Source organism: Dermacentor albipictus, chromosome 4 (genome assembly GCF_038994185.2).
Source record: "Dermacentor albipictus isolate Rhodes 1998 colony chromosome 4, USDA_Dalb.pri_finalv2, whole genome shotgun sequence".
Classification (NCBI taxonomy): domain Eukaryota; kingdom Metazoa; phylum Arthropoda; class Arachnida; order Ixodida; family Ixodidae; genus Dermacentor; species Dermacentor albipictus.
This window is the reverse complement of record NC_091824.1, coordinates 151,813,470-151,821,729: the sequence shown is the minus strand read 5'-3', so window position 1 is coordinate 151,821,729 and position 8,260 is coordinate 151,813,470. Positions and strand designations below refer to the sequence as shown.

The following is an 8,260-nucleotide window of genomic DNA, read 5'->3' as shown; positions in this document are numbered from 1 at the left end:
CGCACATATATATCACGATTTGTAGCTCGCAAACGCACTTCATAACGGCAAGAGCACAGCTCGAACGTCGCGATCACCACGGCGCATCGCAGCCGGCAAAACGGCTCATACGCAGTATAGCACACGCAGAATGGCAGCGATAACTAGGTGATAAAAACTTATCGCTACTGATCGTATCGTTACTTTTGGTAAGTTGCGAAGGGCTGGCGTTCACCACACCGCGGCAACGATCGGCATACACAGAGCAGAAACCAAACGTGTACGCTGGGTGCGCCAATCGGACGCTACTTATTTCAACACGCCTTGAACAGGTGTGCTGCTCAGAATGCACGTGTATGTGATGGAGTTCTCGTCTGCGACGCACACGCGAAGCATGGCACAAGAAATCACGAAGTCGACGGCTTGAAATATTTCCTCCGACGCTCTCGTAAACACAACACACACTTCCTGCGCTCCGTCTGTTTCTGTTGGCGATCGCACGCACTGATGAGGTCTGGAAGCGTACACCGGCTTGCTTCTTCCGATGACTATCTCCGTGGGTGCCACATATCTCTGGTAAAAATCACAAACAGGAGAAAAAAATAGACTGTTTCTGACGCGGCTGTAGCCTAGGCCTTGCGTCCCTGCTTCGCTTCGCTTCGAGCACGCGCCATGTTTGCTGTGACGACAGCCAAACCGTCCGCCTCGGACCAGCCAATGAGAGACGAGCAGGCGGCCGGACGGGAAACTTGCGTCCGCTCCTCGCTCACCAGTAGAGAGCTATCCGCACGCGACCGGGCGAGGGCGGAACGGACGTGCGGAGCGACCATGTACGGGCCCTTAGCAATCAGAGTAGTTCAGACATTGAAACAGTGATTGCCTAGGTGAAGGATTGTCCGCCTGGCTTACTTTAGTTTTTCGGTAAGGGCTAACGTTTAAAAAAATTGAAGCTGGGAGAAATGAATCAGGTTATGAATTATTCGGTTATTAGGCAATTTGGTTATGAATGATATACTTCCTATATTAAGTTATATTGCTTAAGCTTGAGGGTAAGGCTAGCGACGAAATCTAACTCGAGAGATTGAATTAAGTCATCATCATCATCATCATCAGCCTGGTTACGCCCACTGCAGGGCAAAGGCCTCTCCCATATTTCTCCAACAACCCCGGTCATGTACTAATTGTTGCCATGCCGTCCCTGCAAATTTCTTAATCTCATCCGCCCACCTAACTTTCTGCCGTCCCCTGCTACGCTTCCCTTCCCTTGGAATCCAGTCCGTAACCCTTAATGACCATCGGTTATCTTCCCTCCTCATTACATGTCCGGCCCATGCCCATTTCTTTTTCTTGATTTCAACTAAGATGTCATTAACTCGCGTTTGTTCCCTCACCCAATCTGCTCTTTTCTTATCCCTTAACGTTACACCTATCATTCTTCTTTCCATAGCTCGTTGCGTCGTCCTCAATTTGAGTAGAACCCTTTTCGTAAGCCTCCAGGTTTCTGCCCCGTAGGTGAGTACTGGTAAGACACAGCTATTATATACTTTTCTTTTGAGGGATAATGGCAACCTGCTGTTCATGATCTGAGAATGCCTGCCAAACGCACCCCAGCCCATTCTTATTCTTCTGGTTATTTCTGTCTCATGATCCGGATCCGCAGTCACTACCTGCCCTAAGTAGATGTATTCCCTTACGACTTCCAGTGCCTCGCTGCCTATTGTAAACTGCTGTTCTCTTCCGAGACTGTTAAAAATCACTTTAGTTTTCTGCAGATTAATTTTTAGACCCACTCTTCTGCTTTGCCTCTCCAGGTCAGTGAGCATGCATTGCAGTTGGTCCCCTGAGTTACTCAGCAAGGCAATATCATCAGCGAATCGCAAGTTACTAAGGTATTCTCCATTAACTTTTATCCCCATTTCTTCCCAATCCAGGTCTCTGAATACCTCCTGTAAACACGCTGTGAATAGCATTGGAGAGACCGTATCTCCCTGCCTGACGCCTTTCTTTATTGGGATTTTGTTGCTTTCTTTATGGAGGACTACGGTGGCTGTGGAGCCGCTATAGATATTTTTCAGTATTTTTACATATGGCTCGTCTACACCCTGATTTCGTAATGCCTCCATGACTGCTGAGGTTTCGACAGAATCAAATGCTTTCTCGTAATCAATGAAGGCTATATATAAGGGTTGGTTGTATTCCGCACATTTCTCTATCACCTGATTGATAGTGTGAATATGATCTATTGTTGAGTAGCCTTTACAATAGATCATATTCACACTATCAATCAGGTGAGAGAGAAATGTGAATTAAGTACAAGAGTTTATAAAAAGGACGCAGTATAGCTCTTTGTAAATTATTCTAAATTACTACTAAATCTAAGGAAAGATGCACGCGACCAAGGTACGAGGTGCATTTTCTGAGCACACGGTATAAAAATACATTTACAGAATTTTTTTCCAGGATAGCTGTAAGTGCACTATACACTATATAGTTGCATATTGTATAGTTGCACTATACAAGGTTACTAAAGCTTCAAAGTTCACCTACCCAGTCGTAATAGTGGCTGCTTTCACGGCTTTAGCCAGATACAAGGTGGCATGTGCCACCTGGGTTTTACTGCTGTAACCAATGCAGACCAGGCAAGTGTGTGACCTGAGGAAAAAAAAAACGCAGCGCTACTTCAATTATTTAAGATTAACTTCATAAGCGTTAACTGTAAACCTGATCAAAAAAATAAATATGAAATCAAACAGTTTTCTTATTGTGAAACCGCTGTTCTCATAAGAATGTGATTAGTTAAACTTACAATATATAATATTTTAGCGGTTGTTGGGGGCAAAATATTTATTTAAACATTTAGGGCTCTGATTTTTTAACGTAACTAGGTGTCTGCAGACGGTGAAGTTGGTGAGCCCTGCAAGAACAGCGATAGGTGCACGCAGAGCTGTGCAAGCAGCATGCGGTTGGCAATATGGCTCTAGTCTGCGCCACCTGCATGATCATAGGGATGCCTTGCTCGTTTCGAAGGACCTCCGTCTGACTCTTCTTCTGCCGGTGTAACTTGGTTCGCTGAGCTGTTTGCCGTTGATGCATCATTTTGTTACGATGTATTCATGCAGACGGATGCATGCCAGGTGAACGGAAACAAAAGTAACTCCCCTTACCCCCTCCCAGGTCGCTCCTGCCAGCTCCGTCACAACAGACGTGGGAAGAGCTGCTCAGAACGCCGGACGTAAAAGTACAAAAAGCCCTCGTTGCCTAGGCTGAAAGGGTCGCTCCTCGTGAGGGGCCATCCTAGGACTCGGGCCTGCCAGAACATAAGTGAGCAGAATCTCAATAAAGTTGTTACCACCACCCTTGCAGGTGGTAGAAAGGACATGGAAGGCTAAGCGTCTGACCCAAAGCGAGTAGGCTAAGCGCCGCCATGTTGGACCATGACGTTTCCGTTTCATCATGACAGCGGAAGTCCATGGGAGACCTTGCCAGTACCTGCTTCAGTGGTAGAACTCAAAAAGAGTGAAAAACAACTCTAAGGGCACTCACCTTTGACCGTGTGAGGTAGCCGCTTCCAATTCAGCTAGCTTAACTTGTAGCTCAATCGGAATGACTTCAGTTTGACCCACACACATCATCCGCATACCAAGGCTATCGATGAGATCCCTGCAGTACCGAGGCAGGCGGTTGCCAGGTGTAAGACGGGAGGGCGAAATTGTTACAGGACGACACAGCCATGCTTGATCTTTGAGTATGAACTAGTGAAATAAATGAGGTCTATAAGCCCTCATTCACAAAAAGCCGCCAAGGTGACCCAGTGGCTATGACCTTATGCTGCTTAAAACGTAGTAGCCTGTTTGATTCAAGGCCGCGGTGGACACTTTCCTATGTGAGCGGAATGCAAAAACGCTCGTGCACCTTATGGCACCTTTTCATGTTTGTGTTTTAAAGTGTATTTCATAAACTCGTTGAATTGATGTATGAAATTGTCATCTGGAACTCATTGTGCAGCCAGTCTCGCTTTAATACTAAGCGACATCCCGAATAATGGGGTCGGGTAGGGAGCTCGACATGCACGTGGAATCGAGATATTCGCACATTTCAGTTTGATAAGCACCGATTCATAAGCATAGACCCGCTGCGATAAGCCGCTTTGCTAGGTTTATCGCAGCGAAATGCTACCGGATTTCAAGCGTTTCACCAATGAAAAAGAAAGCGTTAAACCTTCCTGGCGTAGCTGTCTCCGCACCGTCGAATATCTCGCCTATGTGCATCTCACAAAAATGTATTACACCAGTGAAAGTCTCAAACAATCATTGCTAATTCCTCCTAACTACGTGTCACCACACATTGACAATAGAAACAAAGTTGGTGTTCCAGTATTGGCATGGCTGCAGTAGACAACACGCTGTTTGTAACGTGCAAGAGGAGAATGCGAGAACTACGATGGGAAGATAGTCGGAAGACAGTTCCCACGCGATGCTGGGCGTTCATAATTTTCTTGAAGCGAGCTCCCGTCGTCGGAGAAGAAGCGCCACAAAGAGAAGAAAGTGTTGCCACTCCGGAGGAGGCCGAGACGACGCGAAGGGCTCATGGACGTCTCCCGGAAGAAAACCGCCATGAACTGGTGCCTGCCCCATACTGAGAAGCAGCGGATAAGACCAGTTGGGAGTAAAAGATATCTCCCGTACCCATGACCAGACTCTCTCTCCGTCATGGCGCCCGCTGGAACTTGGTGGGGGTCGCCGGTCTGATATTCCGTCTGCGACCATGTTGTTTGTGCTTCTTGATTGGCTGTCGTACTGCTGGGTTGTGACCAGTGTGGGATGGGCTACCGCCAGCAGGGAGGATTTGAATAGAGGTGTTATAGTGACGGCGCAGAGAGAAAAGAAGCTGCTCTGGGCCATAGAAACGAGGCTCATCCAGACGTTCGATGCTAAATACTTGATTTTTTTCCCTATTCAACGACGTAAATAAGATTTATTCAATTGCCAGTAAACCTGTCGGTTTTTGATGTCTCAACTTTCGAGCTTCTGATTTTTCCAACCCGAATCGTCTGCAATGCTACAATATGGATCCTGGTTCGAGACATAGCCTAGCGCCGCAACGGTATCAATAACTAAGCTGTATTCTGAATTGTTTCTTCCCAGCACTAGCAGGGACTAGAATCACCTTGCCACCTTCATCGTCTCCATACAAGATCCCACAATGTTCAAGTCTGCAATTTATCATTGCCTATACTAAACAACTTGCGCTTAACATTATTGCTATTTGTTTATTTTTTGTTGTCAGTCACTGCTTTGTGTAACGCCTGAGCAGCCTTGAAAGTAAATAAATGAATTCGCTTGCAGGGACCATAGGCACGTGTGGGCACATTTCCAAAGAAATTGTCAGAATGTGTAGCATTAAAAGCACACAGTCACAAAGCAGCTGAAATGTGTTTTTATGATTGTGGATACTAGCTTGTAATTGTATCCTTGTGGTAGCAATATAGAAACATTAAAGTGAAACAGTTGGTGCGTAGTGTGATCTGAAGCAAAAGTCTAAGGCCAGTTTTGACGAATTTTTTCTTTCGTAGTAAGTGACGTGCGTGACTGGCTATCGTCGCATCATTCACGGCAATCACTATAGCGTGTGTGAAGGTACGCTCACAGGAAGAAAAGTTCTGTGTAAAGAAAAAAAAAAGAAGACAGAGGTAGTTGCCGTCCCAAAACTTCACAATGGGTTACGCTGTTATTCTGTACTGAAGGCTCTGAATTATTACGACCTCTTGAGATTGTTTAGCTTGCTCGCAAAAAACGGTAGACGAGTGTTTTTGCGTTCTGCTAGCACAGGAATGCGGGCGCCGCGCCACACTATCGAACTCGCTACCTTATGCTCAGCAGCAGACCATCATAGCCACTAAGACCGCGCGGCGGTTCTTTGTGAATACGGGCTTACAGATGTCACAGGGCCGCGTAGAAAACCCTTTTTCTGTTATGGTTACTTCAGGTAGGCTTTTATCATGCAAAAATGGGGTGAGTATCACGGAGTTTATTCATTTTGCATATCAGTGAATGACGCTGACTATAGAAGAATTGAATCAGCAGAGAACACAAAATTGCGTCGAATTCTCCTTGCAATATGACTTACAGAGTGCGTAGGCTGTCGGCCCAGGTGCCCACAGTTTTCGAGAAGAGGGCGTTCTTTTCAAAGTTGCTGCGGCGCAGGTGACGCAGTGCGAACACAAACGCTGTCACTCTACTGACACCCGCTTCGAAGCACCACCGACATGCCTGGACATGCGAAGAAACGGTCGTTATTTTTCCGCGGCGGCTGTTGCTTTTACGCGGGTTTTCTCTGTGTACCAGTGCGTCATACGGCGCCATGTCAAAGTTCCCGCGTGAAGTGCCATCATACTCCCCTCATATGAACTCGCACAAATGGTGTGCCGGTAAACATTAAGAGAAATACAAACACGCGCGCGCGCGCACACACACACACACACACACACACACACACACACACACACACACACACACACACACGCACACGCACACGCACACACACACACACACACGCACGCGCACACACACGCGCACACACACGCGCACACGCACACGCGCGCGCGCGCACAGACGAACGCACGCACGCACAGACGCACGCGCATACGCACGAACATACACGCCCATTCCGCTATTTCAGATGCACACAATGTTCACAAATCCGTAACGAGCGCTACTGCAAGGCTTCTCAACTCTCAGCAACGAAATGGTACTGAGCGCTGGGCACCGAACGCAGTCCGTCGCATGATGTGGCAGCATGATAAATCGTGGGGCTCTTGTCACTACCGTCAAATGGGCGCTCAAAATAAAACCCTAGTTATATAAGAGCTTCTCGTGAGTCGAGACGCCTGTCCTCACCGTGCTGAATAGATGCGTTCCAGTGGCGTATGTGCGTCGAAGGTCTGTGCCCGTTTGCTGCGAAAACCGTCGGCTGCCATCTGGCATCAGGGCCACGTGACTAGGAACAGAACCCAATTGCAGCAGCCAGAGTGCGGCAGCGTAGTACCATGGCGTGCGGTTGTCCCAGAGTGCCTTTTGAGAAACTGTCCAAGAAGGAAGCTGGAGTTAGCTCTAATATGCGACTACATGTTTTATGGCACACGTTCCAATTTACTAACTGTATAGCTTCGAGATACGCGGTCTCAAAGTGTTCGAGGAAGTGCATTGGTACCTCGAGTATTTTTTGCCTTCAAGGCATAAAAATAGAAAGCGATTTGGTAAAAAAAGAAACACAGCAACAGCGAGTTTGACAGCGCTTGTCTCAAAATTGATACTTCAAAAATTCGCTGAAGTAGATGTGCCTTCTGAAATGGCTGGCTACAATTCGTAAATTGCATTATCTGCGCTAAAGTAACTTGTTGAAAAGAGAGGGAATATTTGGTAATTAATCAATATTCCATTTTGAGTTCTTGTGCAAGTACTGTCCACCTCTTTGAGTAATTCATTGCAATTCATAGATTCGTGCTATATACCGCAGGTGTTAAAAAAATTCTGGTTACGTCAAAGAAGTCGCAGTTTCGCTCCAGAGGTTTGCTTGCGTTTCCTTTCTTGAAGAGGCTGCGCTTGCTACTTTCCTGTCGGGAATGCTCTGTCATGCTAATAACGCGTATGTCGTTCGTGACTTGGAAGTACCGGGCTCGCAGCGTTAAAGGAAGGAGTTGTTGTTTGGCAAGATATGACCCAAAGGGTGTAATTTCGCTTAAAAGTGTAACACTCGTACACTCTAAAAGGTTTACACCGCATTGGGATGTATATCTGCCACACAACAATAATCGTCATCTGCCTTGCTTGCGTTTCCTTTCTTGAAATCGCCGCGTCCGCTACTTTCCTGTGGGCAATGCTATGTCATGCTGATAACGGTCATGCCGTTCGTTACTGGGAAGTGCCGGGCTCGCAGCGTTAAAGCAAAAAAAATGCGGACAAGACAAATGACGTTTATTGTTGCGTGGCAAGATATGACTCAAAGGGTGTAAACATTTTCAGAGTGTAAGTGCCTGAAAAAAGTGGCTACTCGGGTTAACGTGCCGATGGTGTTTTCAGCCCCCTGGAAGCTTGCTCAGCTGATATATCACTTGCGCAGACAAACATGGGGGCTGTAAAAAGAACCACAAAAAGCATCTTGTCAAGTCTGCCAACAACGTCGTGTATACGAGATCCCGCTGTCCTGCTGAAAAGTATACATCGGCCAGACGGGGCGATTCATCAATGACCGACTCAGGGAGCGCGCAAGAAATCTAGCGAAT

General features: G+C 46.8%; 1 long non-coding RNA gene across 1 annotated transcript; it reads right to left on the bottom strand.

Annotated features, from left to right (window-relative positions):
• Positions 1-3,474: 3,474 nt before the first annotated feature.
• On the bottom strand, positions 3,475-7,070 carry LOC135909782 (uncharacterized). The gene is made up of 3 exons (XR_010566792.2): positions 6,876-7,070; positions 6,106-6,248; positions 3,475-3,639 (listed from the first exon to the last, which is right to left on the bottom strand). It is a non-coding gene; the product is annotated as an uncharacterized lncRNA (long non-coding RNA).
• Positions 7,071-8,260: the final 1,190 nt, after the last annotated feature.